This window comes from Passer montanus, unplaced genomic scaffold (genome assembly GCF_014805655.1).
Source record: "Passer montanus isolate IOZ18808 unplaced genomic scaffold, ASM1480565v1 scaffold2, whole genome shotgun sequence".
Lineage (NCBI taxonomy): Eukaryota > Metazoa > Chordata > Aves > Passeriformes > Passeridae > Passer > Passer montanus.
Window position 1 is genome coordinate 5,636,116 of NW_024366591.1, and position 20,414 is coordinate 5,656,529.

The window sequence follows — 20,414 nt, forward strand, 5'->3', positions numbered from 1 at the left end:
TTCGTGCCTGCAGCAGAGTCCCTTTGTCCCTTTTTGGAGTTCTTCATATTCATTCATTCCAGGAACTGATGAGTAACTGTCCTCCACTTCCTGGAATCCCGCACTCAGATGTATGTCCTTGATGGTCCTGTCTGTCTGAGGTGAACATCTACATGGGCCATCATCGCTGGGCAATGGCATCCTGCTGCCATCGGGAGCGCCCATCTCCTGTACAGGCTAGGTTTACTTTGTCTGTTAATAATATACCTCCTCCTTGGCTGCTAGTTGTGGCTTTTGTCTTCCTATGTGACAATCTCCTTCTCTCTCTTGCTGGTGTGATTTTTAAGGCTTTATTTTATATTAATAATCTTAATCTTCCAGCACGAATTACCACCTTACTCATAACAGTCTTCTTAGGATGCTGCTGAGGGTCACATCCCAGTTGAATTACAGATTATTAAACCTGGCCTGGAGCTACATAAATGCAACTCCGCAGCATCGATCTGTTTTGTAGTGTGGACACAGTGAAACTTCTGCCATCCAAACTCCCAGGACATTTTCTTTCTAAAACAGGAAGAATAAATACCTCCCCCGAAACTGAGATGTTGCACAGAAACCTTTGCATGGCTTTCAGATACAGTTCTGATTTGAAGCAGACCAGCAATAAAATTTCAGATAGGTAGATCACCATGTGAGTTTATGAGCCTCTAGCTTACCTTGACTACTCTCTAAATGTGAAGTTTCAAAGAACTTTGCTGCTGAAAGATTAATTTTCAAATAACTAGCTTGTTGCAGCTAAGGAAAAACTGTTGATATGTTAGAATGACTGACTTCACTAGAACAAGCACAAGTTATTGTTGTGTGCAGCTAACAGCAAAATTCAGCAGTGTGAAGGGATCAATGGTAGAAGATGAGAATTTAAAGCAGCTAAAATCTATACCACTATGACTGTGTATTGGAAATTCATGTGCAGGAATAATGTGATGTCATGAACATCCAGCTGAGGATTTCAGAGACAATTTTATAAGCTTTGAGTGGTTCTAAATAAAGTGGAACAGAAGAACAGAACCCACAAATTGCAGTCATGTTTCAGATGAGTTTCTCTTAGTACATATATACTTTAAATGAGCATAAGTGTTATGTAGAAAAAGAAGAATGAAGAGTGATTTTATGCTGTTTGCAGTGATGTGAAGAATAATTTTAGCTTAGGATATTAACCAATCATTGTTGTCTTAAATTTGTATCTGACCTGTGTACTTACTGCTGCACCCTCAGCACTATAACATGGCCTGCTTTGTTTTTTTTTGCAGTTTTATGTAGCAAAAGAAGGCAGCACACTCCAGACTGACCCTGCGAATAGCTTTGCAAATTGGTGTTTCACATCTGTGCCTGCAATTAGACAGTAGTAAACACAAACTAACCTTTCAGGGCAGTTTCATGCTTTCCAAAACTCAGATGGGTGCAAAAGTGATGTGTCCAAGCACTAAACACATTGCTGGCATTCACAGGCACAGCTGTGGAATCAGACAGCTTTTTTCAAAACTTTGGCCATAAATTAGAAAATAATTACTTTTTTAGCTGGTGGAACAAATGTTGACTTAGATTAATGTAGTACCTGTAGTTCAAAGGTGAATTAAAGAGACCAGAAAAAGGGCACGTCTTGGAGCCATATGGCTAAACTCTTCTACCCTTAAAAGGATTTTCAGGTCTAAATTTTCTAGTGGAACAGACTGTGGCCCATTCTGCCTCTCCAAAATGTGTCTATCCCTCTTCTGAAGGAGGCTGACCAGCAAGCCTAGCTGGGAAGCTTGATATGCACATATCACTGCCTGAGCCACTGCGCTGGCCCTGCTTGGCTCACTGATGTGAATGCAGGCACCAGTGACAAGGGATGATGCAAGAGCAAATCGTGGCTGCATCACACAGCCCCAACAACACAAGACATCCATTTGGTGTCAGGAAACCTGAGCCTGTCCTGTAAACTTTCTGCTATAGAGCAGCACGGGGCACATAAGGAAAATTTCTTAAAGCCCTTCCTCTTTTCCTTGTTATTGTCTTGCTTTGAAAGAGAGGAAGAGAAAAAAGGGGAGGAAGAAAAAAAGAGGCACGCATCATGTAATAGCAGAAAGACTGACCTTGTACAGTTTTATATAAAATATTAACTTAGTATGTAGGGTATATAATCTGACCTAACCACAACTGGGATCTTAAAAACACTTTTGCAGCCATAGAAGAGTTTGTCATTAATTCAGGAAAGTCTCCTTCCATGTGTTGTTTAAAAGGTAATCCAGGCTCTTTTTAATAAGACTTTCAGTCATTTTTTTTCAAAGAAACATGAGAGACTGACAAAATCCTAGATATAATCCCTCTAAGCCTTTAAACAAAAGGGCAATATTGACACAAGGACACCTATGTACAAACCAGGTAAGTCATGATAAGGACGTACCCAGTGGGAACAGCTTTGTGTGGAAGAAGTAGAGGAAACATTGCACAGCACTAGGGGATAATATGGTGATATAGCTGCAATAGCCAGGAACTGGACTTTGAATCCAGTGAATATTGCCCCACTCCTGTGACATCACTTTGTAAACAACTTCAAATTACGCACACATTTTTATTACCATGAGGCCTTACAATGCCCAGTCTTTGCTCCTCTGTATCTTCTTTCTACAGAGAGAGAAAAATATAAGAAAGAACATTTTTTTTCTTTAAAAGCTGCAGAGTTACAGGAAAGATAAGTTATCCAGTTTACATAGTCAGTCTCACACTGGTCTGGTATGTTGATTTGAGATGTAGAGGATTAACACCACAGTTGTTTAAATGAAGGGTAGAAGGAGACAACTTCCATTTCTACTCACTAAACATTAGTAGTGGAAAGAAGAAGAATCCAGGAAGATAAGTAAATATTAAACACATAAATTCCCCAGAATAAAGAAGTATTTCCACAGACCATATCTGCTGTTCTGCCTCCCAGTAAGCTCTCTGGGTGCAGTTCACAGACTTTTTGAGGTCTGAGACTATTACTGCAGGTACTCTGAATATATCAAGAATACATGGCATCTTTGTAATATCTTAATAACAGGCTACAGTCTCATAGAATATGCCAGGGACATTACCTTCTGCTATAAATTGCAAGAATTGCTTAATTGTTTTCTTGTGCCCTGAGTCTCTAAATACTCCCAAGGAGGAAGATGAGAGCCATCCCTTGTCAGTGAGGGCTGAAGTATTTGCATGTATTTGGGTCATCATAGGAAGCATTATTAAAAATAAGCTCAAAATCAGATATTTTAATTGTAAGTGTTCCTGAGGGTGGAAGCCTTTCAAAAACCTGCAGACCACTCCATTAATGAGACAGGGTGCAAGAGAAACACAGTAATGCTGGGAAATATATTTCACACTTCAAGTGACCAAACCATCTAAAAAACAACTGAATCCAGTCAATTTAAGTACAGTCAAAAGAATCATCTGTCCAAATATTACTGCCTTAAGTAAGAAAACTATGTTCAAACCAGATAAAAGAGTTCCTATGTATTCCCAGCACAGCCTCAATTCTGTAGTCAGGATCAAGGAATGGTACAGATGCTAAGGAAGAACAGAGAAATGAAGTTATCTTGTGCTCTACTACAGTACTTTGGCCTATACTTACACTTAGCAGGTTCTCTTCTCACCATAGGTGACAATGACACTTCCCCCCGCCTCCACTGGAAAATGCCAGCTTATCCAAACAGAATTTCTGTTGTAATGGACTTTAGCTAAATTTCTTCAGGACATCAATGACAGACAAGTACTTTCAGCTCAGAGAAGGGAGTAGAAACACTCCAGATGGTCTGAGCACCTGGGAGTGACAGTGCTCACCTTGGCCAAGAAGAGTGGTTCAGTGAATTTAATTAACTGAAACAAATATTGACTGGTCTTTGTCATGGGGTTGAGTACCCTCTGGAGCAGAATGTGCCTGGGCAGGAGGAGCCACAAGGAGAAGCAATGCAGAAACAAGATGGGGCATATTTAATCAAGCAAACCTCATAGCTTAATTTATTTCAGGACTGGATTGAAAAAGGGTAGTCTCTGCCATGGGTAGGTTGCAGGGAAGGGCTGAGACCCAGCAGCAGCACCCTATCTATTCCACATATTTCTCAGACACCACTTCTTCACAGTCAGTATTTCCCTGACAAATCAGAGCAGCCTTGTGTAGCTTTCTCCAAACTCTGGCTTCAGGGGTAATCTTAGACAGTAGAATTTCAGGAGTACAACAGCGAGAAAATGGAAAATAAGTAAGGTTATTTGTTAACAGAAGAAAAATATTTGATTGACCTGGGAGAGGAATTTCTGAAAGATAGAACTCAGACAATAGTCTCCTGTGACCCTCAGAACAACCTAGCACAGATGTCTTGCTACACTAGATTAAAAAGAAAGAAAAAATGAAGAAGAAATAAAAGAGAGGATTGTGAATTTAATATCATATTCATCAACTGAAGTAGCTGATTCTAAATTCAGGAGTCCTCTGTAGTTTAACAAGCACAATGATCTCTTAATAGACTAAGTCAAAACTAAAAATCTGCTTTTCTGGTCCTTACCTATTTCCTTTCAACTGCCTAATTGCTTTCCCTTAAAAGGTGTGACAACATCATACCTTCCTACTTCAAAAACTGCTGTTCGTTTATGAGTTAATAATTTACTAGAAGCCTTAGGTAGTTCTTCTTTGTAAAAAATGCATGGGAAATCCCAGCTGCAAAGTCAGCCCTGGCATGTGTACACCTCCACCTCATCATTAAATTACCTTAAAGCTGCTCAATACAAGGTAAAGAGCCTGGCCATTGCATCTCTTCTTCATCAGCACTTGTCATCAATATAATCTGCCTCTACTTGCAGGCATCCTAAAGGGCCTGAAACTCATCTAACTTTTGCACCAAGACCTGGAAAGCAAGTCTAAAATTGCTGACAGCCTCTCTGATTTTGCAGCCTCTGCTCAGAACATCCACATTGTTGATAGGAAAAGTAGACCTTGGTGTGTTTACTGTCAAAGAACATGGAAATTCAAGCGGATATGCCCTTGCCACACCATGTGAGTAAAAAGGGGGACTGCACTGTTGTATCACATACCCATGAAAGGGAGAGCTGAAGTCCAATGACCATCCTGCGGAGGGAGGTTCTGGAGATCTTCAGTGGGGGAAGTAAAAGAGGCCAATTTGCAGAGCAGCTTCTCAGCCACACTTAGCTGGCAGTAGTGGTGTGCCCCAAGGTGCTTAAGGCACATGTGCAACACAGAAAAATGGTTTCCCATATAGAAATGCATGTCAGTGATGGGCCAGGGATGGGTAATGTGAATCATGGACAGATGAAAAGAAATGGGTAAGGATAGGTAAGTATTGATGAGGAAACAGGTGAAAGTGGTCATAGGTATGGATTGCATGTCAGGCCTATTCTCATGTCAGAGCTGAGGATTTGCTGCTTCTCTTTAACCATTAACACTCAGAGGTCACATCCACTGCTCCCTGAAACTGGCATAATGATGCTGAGCTAGTTGGGGTTTTTTTTCAAGTCTTTTCCTGGGGCAGATCAAGTGTTTTATTTTCAAGCTGGAACTTAATTTAATGATAGAATTATTGGCTTGAGTAAGTTTTACTGAAATGTAATTACAAAGGATATTCTTCAGGGAGTACATTTCATAGGAAATCTGACTATAAATATCACATAAAATGCATGACTGAAAGTTCCTACATAGAGACTATGTAGGAAAAATCTTATTTACATTACTTACATATTCAAATAGTAGAGGCAAAACATAATAAATTAAACCAAATTCATATGCACTGAAACAAAGATTTTGTTATGTACAGCTGAATGCTTTAAATATTCTGTTTTTTCTTCATAATTACATCAAATGTTTCCTGCCCCATGTCCACTACATGGAGAGAAAAAACTTTGGGTAAATAAACAAAATTTAGTTTATATCTATAAATTTGCCTTGCAAAGACATTGAAAACTATGAATAGTGAATAGTCTCATACAAATTTTGGAGGGGGGGGTGTCAATGAATGGTGTTAAAATGCAGACCTCATGCATGTCTGTGTATATATATGTACATGTAAGTGTTCTAAGCTAAAAATTAGTGTCCTTTTGCCCAGAAAGGACAATATGTTGTCTAGAGGAGACTTTCTGTGTGTAATAAAAGCTTTTTTCATGTCAAGCTGATTTAAAAACTGCAGCTGCTGCATTTGTTGGAAACTCATTATAATCTCGACAGTGTTTTATATCTGAATAACTGCAGTGCATTTTATCACTTTTTTGCTCACTTGAGTTTCTCCTACTATTACACAGAATTCTGTGTAATAGTATTAGAAATTTCTATTTCTGCAATTTCTATTCTATTATACAGAATACAACAAATTTTTGATAGAATATGGAACCCATTAAAAGGGACAAATGTCTCAAAGAACTTTGCAGATTGTATGTATAACATTTTTTAAATTCCTCAATAAACTATATTGTGCAGTACTCCCATGATTTTTTTAATGGTCTCAGTCAGCAGAGTTTCTATGAGTACACCAATCTTCTAGATAAAGTGTAAACCTGAACCAGATTTTCAAGGATTGTTTTATGTAATTTTTTGGTATCTATTCCTTTTGTAGGTGATCACAAAAGTAAAAAAAAAAAAAAAAAAAAAAGCGACAGTTTTTTTATTTTCAGAAGTTCTACCTTGTAGCATTTTCTAAATTAAACTGTCTTTCCTCTTCTGCACTTTCCTACCTTCCTACCATTTATGCTTTTTACAAGGTATAATATACTGTCAATATCTTCACAAAATTTTCTTGTTACTTCTCCTCAGTCTTTTTCTTTATATCTTACCCATTATTTACACCACCAGTACACACATTTTTTTCATGGCACAAATATAACACATCGAGAGGACAAGAAAGTGAAGTCTACTACTCTTTGTCAAATCCCTCCTCAGCCCCAGACATCTAATACAAATTTAAGCCTTCACAAAATAAGAGGCTCTTTAAAGACAGAATTACAATCTGCTTAACCTATATTTTGACATATACAAGGTCCTGTGACCACAGCTGATAGAAATGAGAAGGCTTAATGCTGCACATGAACTAGTAACGTACCTAGAACTGTCCTGACAAATGTAGCCTTAAATTGCATTTTTAATGTACTCAAATAAGCTATACATAATTAGGATTAACACTGCTATCCCCTGACTGATTCATGATTAGTATGTGTGGGCCTTAATATTGCTTGGGAGGAGGATCAAGTGACCGTAATTGTATCCAGCTGGTCTGTTTAAGTGCTTGATTTTTTTTTTAAAGAGTTGTTTATATAAACAACACAGTGAAGGGAAGCTGATATTGTTCTGGTTAAGTTTCTTTTAAACATGGTGTAAATTACAATTTCAGTTATTAATGTATCTTGTAGAAGTGTACTTCAAAACATTTCATATTAAATTTATTGGAGATTATGAGGCAATGCATGAGAATGTAGGGAATTATTATTTTATTATATTATTATTGTCCGTATTCATATGCATCGGTATAATTACTCTAGCATGTAGAAGTGTTTCTTTGTCTTTCAGCTAAATATTTTCTTTTCCAGTTCACTGTTAAAGCAAAGAGAATATGTATGCTTTTTATCTTATTGTGATTAAGAAAACTGTCCTAAAACCCTGCACCAGACCTCAGAAGCATCATTGTGCAGCGACAAAAGCTTTTTATTGCTAATTGTAAAAGCAGGGCAGTCTCCAGCAGAGAGTTGCTGGGTTGCTGACTGATGCCTTGACAGATAACAGACGATCAGTGTGACACTCCAAGATTCCCGGTGGAAAAACAAAAGACCCTTAATTTATGAACAACAACCAGGCATCCACTTAGGGATACCATTGTGTACTGGAAAAGACTCTGTGCCACGCAGACATGCAGACATACAATGAACCCGCTACAAAGTAGGGAAATCGTTGAGTTTGCCCCTGAAGGAATGGCCCTGGCACTCATTTATAAGCCCCAAACCCTTCTTTCCTAGCTAGGGAGGGGTTGTCTAGAGTTTACATAGTAGGTCTTGGCAACAGTACAGAGGTAGACTGTGCTCACTTGGATATTTAGACTTATTTTAAGGGATTTTTCTATCCCTCAGTTTGTCAAAATGGAACTATTGGCCATTTCAGTCTTCTTCCTCACTGTAGTGGGAGTGTGACAGCAAGTGAAGCTACCATAGGTGAGGCATGAGTCATCAGTATGCTTCGAACACAGAACAAAGGTCCAATGATTAATGGGATTTCTGAAGCTTCTCAGTAGCTTATTAAAAACAGGCGGTGGCTGGATCCTTTTTCTTCTGAATATAACTCTCACACCAAATGCAGTGCAGGAGGAGTATGAAATACAAAATTGTTATGCAAAAGGCAGGTTTTACTGAAGCAGCAAGGTGGATCTAAGCTTGTTATGTTTGCCTACTCTATTAACAGCCCCTCTTCACCCTTCATCAAATCTCTGTTGTTATTCTTTTTATTTCATGAATGCAGAGTGTGATGGCAGGAATGTGCCAACCACAAGCAAAACCATGAAGACAGAAGTAGATGCAGGCAAAGTGGAAGAGGGGGTCTCTGCCCTACAGCACCAACCACATCACAGGAAAGCTTGGCAGGTGCTAGGGAAATGTATGAGAAAAGTAGAGGATGCCAAAAATTAAGCAAGCATCTGAGGGAGGCTGAGATCTACAGATCTTTGAGAGCAGAACTGGCTCATTCATAGTGCATTGGAAATTCTGGGTAGGGCAGAGCTACCAAAGCAGCCCTGAAAATCCAGGGTCTCTGTGCACAGCAGTTTGGCTACTGTCATTTGTTTTATTAGGTCTTTTCATTTTAATTTCAGCCTTTTCTCTGCTGTCTCATTGAACACTGAGCTGGGTGTGAAGACTACTGCCTTATGGAATTCTTTGTAGCTGCAGAACATGGGAAGAGGAAGTGAGGGATAAACACATCCAAGCCCTGACTGGCTACAGGAAAGACTTGCTCCCACTCCTGCTGACTTTGCAATTAAAGCCAAACAGAGTCTTCCAGTGCCTCATGAAACACTATGATAGAGGCTAGGCATATCCAACAGCTTCTAATTAAACCAAAGGCAGGTTTGTCCAGACATGGGAAAAAGGGTGTGTGTGGAAACAAATCTATCAGAGACTCAGCATGAAATCACACCAGCTGTCAAATTTCTGGAGAAGAGCAGGGGCTTTGTCAACAGATAGCCAAAGAAGCCATATGAGGAATAATTATAATGTGACAATAAATTACTGACTGGGCTAAGGTTTGGTTATCCCAGGCACTCTGCACCTGGTACAATGGCAAAGCTGATTGGAAAACTGCTCTTCCCCAGTATTCCCATGCAAGTATGGGCAGCTTCCTTACTATTACCTAGACGCTCTGCAGCACACTGGAGAGAAATGGCAGTTTTAAATCAGTTAGTAGAGTGGAACACAAGCTATGTTGAGACACAAGCAGTGACCTTTTGACCATGTTTAGTGGTTTTTAACACTGTGCTGGAATGTACACTGAACAAAGAGACCAGTTTCTATGAAAACAGGTGCATTTGAACTGGTCAACCAAATACTGCTGAACGAAATAGAAATGCTACTGAGATTCCTGCCAGACCCCCTGGGTGGGAGCTTTCAGTTAAGACCAGAGGAAGCTATCTCTTGCATACGATACAGTTAATTCCTGTGGCACCCTATAGCTGAATGACCTGCCATCAAAAGCTGTCATTCTCCTCTGGCATGCAAGAAGATTGTCCCTTCCCATTCATATGTACACTAGGAACTCATGGAGTTTGCAGGAACTTGCTCTGAAGTTTGTTGGTTTTTTTTTTTTTTTTAACTATCGAACAATATCTGAATTACATTCCAGAGCAGAAACAAACATAGCAGTGCAACACTCAAAACTATTCAGCAATTTCCCTCACAAGTGCACCTCCTACTAAAGGAAAAAGAATGCCTGTTACCTTTATTCAGCCCATCCAAGGGAGTATCCTGCTAGTAAAATCCCTGTCTGTGGCCCCATATGGTTCTTCCTTTTAAACTTCTTTTCTTCAAGGTTTCTTTTTTGTTTTTACTCTAAATTACATAACAGGGCTCCAAAAACTGAGTATGTGTGCATGCCAGAGTAAATGTTATTGTAAATTTACCTACACATTTAGTATCAGCAAATGAAATGAGATACAGTACTTCATGCTTACAGTCCACTTTTTACATGGATGTTTGTGATAGGAAATCTGAATTCACTGCATGAAACTGTCTGTTTGGGTAAATCTACAGAGATAAATTAGAGATGGTAATTCAGACTACTTCAAACAGTATAAAAATAAAGCAGTTATGTGAAGGAATTAGAATAGTCATACTTGTGGGGAGTCCCTGAAAAATAGGTATTTTTCCTGTTGATAGAGTATATATGGGACTAGTAGACATCCAGGCTATCAAAGACATACTTTTGCTTTCTGTTGAGCAGTTTTATATAAGTGGAGAATGAAGTATTAGTCATGCCTTGGATTTTGTACAAAAAACAAAATCTGAGATTTTTTTTTTAACTTTTTGCTTCTTTTACTCTGAATTAAAGAATGTCTGGTATTTAACAGTCATTCAGAGAGAAAGTCTGTTTTGCCTTTTTTTTCTTTTCTTCTTTCCCCTAAGGAAAGAAAGTTTTCATTCCCTTTGTTTTGGAACAGTGTATGTCATATGAGTCATATGAGGAATATCCATTTTAAAAATTAGCTGAGCTTTTCAAATCCTGTGAAAACCAATTATGTGCAAATTCCCTTTGATTTGATTTAAGTGACTCCATAAGGTGCACAGGAATGGTAATCTGGCCTATTTGATTCTTTAACAGATTGTTGAGCAGAATAGTAACGAAATGCCCAAACAAAGAGGGACACATGCTAAAGTCTAAAAAGGTAGATGTTGCAACTTTCCAGACATTATTAGATATTACTGAGTTTTTTCAAGTCTGTTCAAGATTTAGTGCCTTCTGGAGTAAAAAATACTTCCTCATCTCTGCAAAAGCAGAGGAAGAAAGAAAAGCACAGCTCCAAGGGATTTTTAATGTAACAATTTTTGATTGATAGATTCCTGTTTTATTTCTTCATTCTTATATTAATCTAGGGTTTGGACATAATTTACAACAACATCACAACTCTATACTGTGCATGTGCTATGACTTGTCCTTACTTGTATCATCTGTACATTTATGTGCTGTGTCTATCCTGAAACTCATTACCAGCATTGCCAGCACTCTCTAAGTGGCTTCTTTATTAAAATCTCCCCAAAAACATATTAATTCTCTTTCATTTCTTCCAGCAACTCCTTAGATAGCTCAGTGACATCTGTATACAATCAAGAGAAGCTACCCACACCCTCAGAAATCACCTTTGTCTAATCTGATGTTACTTATTCAAAAGTCAGGTATTGCTGAACTGAGTAATTTTGGCTTCTCACAATCAGTCCTTCCCGAAAACAATTCAGCCTACCTATCTGGGAGACCTTGTTTAGAATGAGGTAATTTCCTTGCTGGCATCGTGCTGTTCACTCTGCCGGCAATATCAGGTCTCTAGGAGACTAGTTTAGCCCAGATTCCTAAATTTCAGATGCTTTTAGACAGATGTAACAAATTCCTTCCTAAATCCATTGCTATTTGCCTTTAAGGCTTCCTCTAGCTTGCTGGGAAATTTTTAAACCTGCTTTCTTATCTAAGCATTGCTCTTCCCTTAAAACGGAAATGCCTTATAGGAAACAGAATAAACAAAAAGTTCATAGACTAAAGCTCAAAAGGATTATAGAAGGATTTAGTCTGACCTCCTGCATATTACAAGCCACAGACTACACATAAGACAATAAAGATTTTTTATTTTCTGAATGACAACATGGAAAATGTTACTTTTAATGAAAAGACATCTTTTTATTAAAATAATGGAATGCTTTTCATTAAAGACAAATTTCTGGAAACATACAACTTCACTTTATAGTCTTTACAGAAAAAAAATCTTTATAGAAAAAGCAGCATATTCTTCTAGAGATTTGGTTTGATCCGGCTTGAACTCACAAACACTTACTGAAATGCTAGAGGTGAGTGTAAAACATATAAATAATTTTGGCTCTGAATCTCCTTAAAAATCAGGTTTGTTTTGGGGAAGACTTAATGATCTATTTGCTTTTTTAAACATAGTTTAAAAAAGAACTTCTCAGATGAATATTCAAAGGAAACCACAATCATTATCCACAGCCTTTTATTGATGGAAAGCAACTAAATCATAGATAGGAGACTTTGTATCTCAAAGACAGACCTTTAGCTTTACAGGAACAAGATGCTTTTCCTACAGGCATTTGAGTAAGTGAGAGCAATTAAAACTGATGGTGGCATTGTGCAGCTACTCAGGCCAAACACACAATGACTGTATTATATACTACAATAGACACTTTATCTGTTGTATTCCTCTTAGTAATATATGTCTAGTGAAGACAGTAATTGTCCTAGCTGCCTTCCTCTTAGTCTTGTGTAAGTCTGTATACTTACACTATACACAGTAAATACTTACATATATATATATATATATATATATATATAGTATAGCCTTTATAGTCTGCTACAGACTTGGCCTTCTTATACCTGGAAAGCTGATGTGATCTGAATCCATAGGGAAATACAAACAGTGGCTCTTTGTTGAAAACCACATTATCACAATGAATTTTATTATAAAATGTGATTTTATTCAGTGCAAATTAGGCTCAAATTGGTGTTGGAACATGCAAAAAATAGCATTCTGCATCAGATAATCAGGCAGTGTCAACCTCAAATTTAGAGAGAGGCCACTCAGGAAGTAAAGTCTGCAGTCACAAAGGAGGTAGTGTCTCTGCTTCTTAGCACATGTTAGGACAGACAGACAGACACCATAAGGCACAGAGCCTGGTTCTACGTGGCATGCTCTTACCTCTGAGCCTGCTGTGGCCATCAGAAAAGCCAGGGAAAGCATCGTGTAAAGGGGAAAGTGGGTGAAGATAGTTCTTGAGTTAGAGTATGTAATTGTATAGGTAATGGTATAGAGAACAGTTTGTATAAAATAGATGTATTTTGTTTCTATTCTTTCTCGTGGATGCCTTTGGAGATTCATCTCATACAAAAAGGGCTTGATATTCCTCCAGTTAGTAAAGGTGAAGATCACATATACCTATGTCAAGGAGCTGAACTGATATAGTGACTGAGGACACTGAGGGATGGTGTTAAGTGGGGTCATTCTCCCCTGCATTACACAGCTCCAGATGTGCCACCCGAGATGTGTGGTGGCTGCATTGCATGAAGTATATGGTTGCATCTGAAAAAAGGGACAATGGAGGACCTGTCTGTTGCCTTTTAGGTTTTGATTTCTAGGCCTAGCTGGATCATTCTCTACAGTAGCTTCCTTGCTTTCCAAGGAGTTAACATCCAGTGTCCCCAAATTACATGTCCCAGAGACAATATTACCAACAGGCGTGAGCCGTAACAGTACGTTTCTGCAGGCTGGTTGTGGTGAGGTGGCCAAACATTTTTCCATTACAAGTTCTCTGCATGCTCTGAGGTTAAATTTTATAACCTGATGATTCTTCTAAAAAAAAAAAAAGGAAATCCTCGAAGGAAAGTTCTTGGCTGCAGGCACAGGACACATGGCAGGGAGGTGATGAAGGCTGGGTGGAGGGGTTGGGATGCAGGAGCAGCCCAGAGGGAAGGTGACCCCCAGGCAGCTGACACCAAAGGCTGGGCTTGGGAGAGTGCCTTCGGCTGCAGATGATGCAAATGCATTTGGGATATTTGGCTCCTAACCCTGGCGTGTTTCCATGGTGCACACACTTTCCTGACAACCACATGCCATTACTTAATGTGGGAGGCTGCTGTGATTATATGCTAACCGTAGTGCTGGAAAATTATTAACCCTCCCATAAACAGAGCTTTAAAGTGTCCCTTTTTATCACCCTCCCTGCCTATCTTGCAGCTTGTCAGTCCTCTGTATTTATTTAGCACCATCTGTGGAGAGCTTTTCCCCTTGATTTGTAGTAACTTAACATCAGACTTTGAAATAGTTTTCCTCTCATCTCAGCTCTCCTGGAATTCTTCCTTTTTCTGGTTTTGTAGTTTTTTTCTGAAGCCCTCTTCATCTCGGGCACCTAGGAGACAACATGTGGGTTTTCAGCCTTTTTTGATTTGTGAGCTTCTAAAAATTTGTAATGTAAATTCATAGTTTGAATATGAATTCCTACCTTTCTTTGACCTTCTAGAAGCAGGCTGTACACTTTAAATACTGGTTATAAAGCTGCAGTTGTAGGCATACCAGTATTATATCAATTTCAGTGCCCCAGTGACAATATCCCCCAGGATGAAACATAATCAAAATCATAGAATCTATACATAATGTGAAGAGGTAGAAAAGCCATTATACAATCATACCCATTTTATTAGAGGTAATTTGTACATGTGCAACATAAGCCCACTTTTTTGAGTAAAAGGATCACAAATTTCTAACAGATAGTTAAATGTACATTTCAGATTATTCGGATTTCAGGTATAAATCAGGCAAGCACAGAGGAAGCTTTCCTGAACATCTTGGTGTAACAAAAAAACCACCAAATTATTTTAAAGAAACTCAGCCCACTCCAAAGATGTATTTAAGAGAACCATCCCCAAAGACATTAACTTCAGCAGATGTGATTAATACAAAAAGGAGAAGTCTCACAGTATTAATTTTAATCACCAACATGTCGTTCTTTGTACCTTTCCAGTTTTGTGACCTTTTTTCTTCGGAAAATACAGTCAGAGGCAGTGACAAGACATAAAGTAGTCCAAAAACCCTTTCTGCATTGATTCCAATTGTGGACATAATCACATCCATCCATTCCATGAACTGCCTCTTTCCAAATATCTATATATAAATCTAATACTACGAAGATGTACGGCAAATTTCCATTTCAAGCAATAACTTCATAAACCTCAGTCCTTATGAAGAATAGAGAGTCCTGTGCCAAGGTGAAATTCTCAACAGTCAGAGGTCACAGTGTGGTTGATAAGCACCTTGTTCTTGCACTAATGCACAGTGGAACAGAAATACTAGGGAAACAACAGATACTGATTTGGTTATACACAGAAGGATTTGAGCAACACAGTTAGGGAGCACATAGTATAGATCGGGTAAATCTTCCCTTTGGGAATAATTCATTTTCATGTAGCCATTCCATCTGAGAAAAGGAATTTGTTTAACTCAAATGATCTCTGAATAGGAAACTTTGTGTATGCCCAAGACATTAACTTCTCCCACTTTCTTGCCATCAAATAGGTTAAAAAGTGGCTTTCTGCATTGCATTTTTAAGACACAAACAATTTTCATCCTGATTGCAACTGTCTCTGCTCTTGCTCTTCTGTGTCTCTTGCTCTGCGTCTTCTGTCAAGTCAAATGACCCTTCTAATAAAGAGCATGAAAATGAACTTATGGTTCTCTTCATTGTATTCTTTGCAGAAAATTAAATAGAAAACAAGGGAAAGTACATAAAAACCCATACTGGCATTTTCTGCCAAGTTCTGTACAGCCAGACAGTGGTTAAACTCTTCATAACTGAACTTTTTGACTTTCATTAGTGAGTGAGATAATAATCTTAGAAAATGTAAGATTTTATTTGTGTTTTGGAATTACAGTGGCCCGAACAGTCTTGAAGGAAAGCTTCAGTGTTGATGCTACAGCTTGCCTTACAGGGTGCAAGTTTAATTTCTAGATTCTTGCTGAAGCATAAGTCTTGTTGTCTGGAGAGTTAGTGTATCCACACCATTCCATCTTGTCAATTGTAGAAGAATTTGGTAGGGTCTCAAACATAATTTCACACCGCATGAGTTAGAATCTTTAGCTTTTTAAAATCATTTTTGTTACACTAAAAATGGAGAGAAAATATTGCATGTAAATGTAGGAGTGAAGGTTTGCAGTAATGCATATTTCCTCAGAGCAACTTGCTAGGCTGACATATGCATCTTGGGCTGAAAAGTAGGCATCCAGAATGATTTGACAGAGTTTTTGAGCAGATCCAGTTGCCCAAGTCTACTGGAACTAAGATTCTTCATTTGGGGCTTCTAAGACTACAATTCGGGTTCAACATTCCCTGATTAACCCTGTTTGATCTGTGGCCTTTCTCCTCTTGATTTGTAGCTTTAGGAGATCAGCAGACTGCTGATACTCTTTCAGTTTGTGTTTTGAAAACCAGAATAAACATGAAATTCCATCACTGAGTAAAGCCCTAACCATTTCCCTGATTCATTGCTAACACAGATGTGACATGGCAACAGCATTCTCCCCAGCCAAGACAGCCATAAACACAGTTACTTCCACAGACCTGCAGCACCTGCAAGAATGAAAGTGAGGTCTGAAATCTTCCTTATTTTCCGTCTGTCATGCCAATCATCCCACTTGCTGACATCCTGAGAACAGCATGATGAGGTTAAATGAGGTTAAATGAATCTGTGGAGTAGCTCTAATGACTTCCCAGGAATTGTGTCATGGGTGGATTTGATGCCCTCCATCCCTAGTTACAAATGCTAAGACAGGACAAACACTAGAATGCTTGGGGGAAAAAAAAAATCAGTATTAGCTAACAAAAGTCTACAGGCTTTATTATCATAACACAGAGAATTAATAGAACTGATAGAGCCTGGACTTTTGCTCATTTCAGTTGTTATTCTGCTGATGTTCTGCATTGCAATATAAGCAGCCATACTGTGATAGCTTCAAACATAAGTATATATACCAAAGTATATATATCAAAAATCAAGCCTTAGCTGAGCATTTTCCTGTTGATCACTCTTCATCTGTAGCTGATGTTTCACAGTAGTTGTCCATACAGTGTAGCAGATAATGGTGGAACTCCAGGTTTCCTTATAAGATACACACACACACACACACACACACACACACATATATATATGTATATGATATGGGAAAACTGCCTGGATTATGTATTGGTGTCATTGGATGTTTGCATTCTTCACAGACAAGTTTCAGACATAGGACTTTTCCAGAATAATGACGTTCTTCCCTTCACATAATCATTCCAGCTGCTCATGTCAGGGCAGCTTCCTTGGGAGCATGTTCAGTGAGGAGGACTGAGTTTGTGGTCAAGGAGCAATAAGAACTACAGCTCTCTGCAGGAGCAAGGGCTTTGTGTAGGGCTGAGGGGGGTTGTGCTTTAAAAGCTGAGCTGCTCTGTTCCAGTGAGCACAGCAGGAGTGAATCCTTCAGCCTGAGTGGAATTGTGAAGGGCTCAAAAGAGGCTGGAAAATGAAAGCCACTGCTATTGCTTCAGAAGATCAGCAGTAGGATAGTCCTTCCCTGGCATGCTCTTGGCTTGTTTCCTGTCAGACAGCAGCCACAGATGTCTTATTTTGCTGCACAATTCTTTGCCTAACTAGGGATTTTGTACTTGGTAGCCTGGAAGGACTCTGGATTGGACTCCCTCATCTTGGAGCTCATGAGTGATGAGCCTGTGGCGGGCTATGGGTGCTGGTGGCCCATATTTCAAGGGCAGCATCCAAATCACAGCACTGGCACATGAGCTGGGTGACAGCCCTAAGAGGATCTTAAAGAACTTAGCAAAGGCTGGTGGGGCTGGAACCACCAGAGCCCTTTGGTGCCATGCTCAGCCTGATTCATCTTGGCAACAACTCACTCCGCAAAGAGCTGCTGCTACCACCAGCCTTCTAGCAGCTCTTGGAGCACCTCTCTCCTTCAGCTCTCACCTTCAGAGCTTCAGACTAGGATGGGGAAGAAAACACAAAAGACTCCAGCATAGCCTTAAAATGTCCACTGGGCTCAAGTTCATCAACATGAGAATCATCCACAGCTGCTTTTGAGACTTACCGCTGCTTTTCTTTTGCTCAGTGCCCTGACTGACGAGAAGTCATTGCAAATGAAGGTCTGAAGGTTGGTGTCTCTGACAAAACACCAGTTCTCAGACTCTATCCCATGGTTTGGGTAATGCATGTGTACTCCAAAATCTAGGATTGTGTCAAGGCCAAGAAAACTGGTAATTATCCAGTTCCAAAATGGTTTGTGCAATAAAAGGATTAACAAAAGTTTTTAAAATCATAATTATGATCTATTCTGCAAATTGCTTCTAAAGCTTCCTTAATTCCCTTTCTATTCTCTTCTTTACTTTCTTTTATTTCCATTGCGGTTTAGGAGCAATTTGCTCCTACACTGAAGTGTAAATGTCTGCCTAGGACAGAAGGAAACTGCTGATCTGGCACATATATTTCAACAGTAGATGATTGTTTCAGGAGCCTTGGAGTGATGATAGATGCTAGCTCCTGCAACAGAAACTCTGCATAAAGCTGCTCTGAAGCAGCCATTAGATCTATACACTTGCTAATCAAGTCACAGTAAAAGTGCTAAACTTCTTACTCCCAAAGTTTATCAGGTTTGGTGCTAGACTTCTAATTGTATCATCAACTGACATTTTTTGCATTCTCTTGGGTCTTTATAGTACAAGAGTCTGTGAGGTAAAAAGGTTTTATAGGTTTCTTCTGAAAAGGAAAACTAACAGTGAATCTTCTATTTTGTATGGCCATGATCCCAGGGATGGGCATCCTTTATTTTCATGATGAAGCTAAATGATATTTTTAAGGTAGTTTTTTGATGTTTAGTACATACACATAAAAGAATAGCGCATCCGAGTCTTTACTGACATTTGTTGATTTTAAGTATGTTTCAGCTGTTTGCTTAGGTGGCAGGTATTCTGGGGTCCTGTCAGCACAGCTAGCCCAGTCTCCGATGAACAGAGGCATCACACTTGTACCCAGTGGTTATCAAAATTCTTGGTGTCCTTGTCAACAAAACACACTACAGTACACAGAACTATCATGTTTTTGTGTCAGTATACCTGACCTATTGGCTACCCGAGTCTCCTGCTGTTTTGCACTGTTCTATTTCTTCCCTCCAGAGCTCTGGTCCCAATGCAGTTTCTGCTCCAGCAGACGAAAGCAGTGCTTCCAATGGGCAGTGCTAGGGAGAATATCCAATGTCCTGCAATACAGAGGGGAAGCACCACCTGTTCTGCCCTCGCCAAAAAGTCACAGTTCAGTAGCATCACTGCGCATAGCAATGCCTCAACACCTTACAGGAGGTTCTCTGCATTGCTGGGGTTCTCCAGCACCACAGGTTTCCCCTGGATCAAGTGTGGGCACATAATCGTATTTCTGTCAAATTAGCCAAAGCACAGAGTGATGTTTGGGCCAGCTTTATGCTTTTATGTTGAGTTTATGTTGGCTCTGGGAGGACAGAAGGTATCTGACCTGGCAGAAAGTGTGAGTCGTAGAGGCAATGATACCTCATCTGGCATAAAACCTGTCAGTACAAAATTAAGTCATCATTTTTCTTTATTTGAATTGGCAGCTTAAGTTCAGTCTGTATCAGCACTTTCATCATGTGTCTGGCAACATTTCTGAGGGAGTATTAACAGCCCTAAAGAGGGATTTACTGAGTCGTGGGACCACAAACTTATTGTTTAAGCTTAGTCTGATAAAAAAGCAGGGAGCTACTGGGTGGCACATTTTACCAGGTTTCAGAACACTCCTACCCAGAGCAGTTTTCTACTTAAGAACAATTTCCTCCTTCATGAAAAAAACACCCTCAAAATTCCTATCTAACCAATAAACCCCACCCCAACACAGAAAATCTCAGGATTAAAAGATCATATGTAACTTTTGACACACTCCCCCAAATGAAACCTTTTGTGTAAATGGAAAAAAGAATCCTTTCATGGTGTAGAAAGTCAACAAAGCATAAATCACTGTTTTATTTGTTCTGTTGCTAGACATGCTGAACAAGAACCCACTGCCAGACCTGTGAAATTCTCCAACTAATCCTACCAGAGTGATTACGTCCAATGCTCTTGGAACAATGAAAAAATGTTCAAACTGACTAAAATGTAATGTTTTCCTAGTTACAGTAAGGATGATGTGCTAGTTAGAATACTTGAATTAAATGACTTTACATACCTTTTACTTTTCTCTTTTTCCACAAGTTATTTGAAAATTGAGTGGTTTCAAAACATAAACTAGCTTCTAAATAGAAGGCATTAGGTGAAAGATGTCTTTCAATATTTGTTTGCTACTGAATCCTTGGAATAAACAATCATTCTTTTACCCAGTTTCTGCAAAGCACTTACTTTTTGTTTCAGACCCAGTTCAGGCAGTTGAATGAGGTAATGCCTACATCTCCTAGGCTGGGAATGTACTCAGATTGAGCACTGAAATACGGTAGGAGGAAAATACCTGCTCTTTTGTAAATTCAGGGTGAACTTCAGCTCAGTTTCCAGACTGCTGTGCTCAGAGGAAAGAATTAGGGCTGCTTGTCTGAACACAAAAAGTTCATTTTGTGACTTCTTTACAAAATGACTTCAAT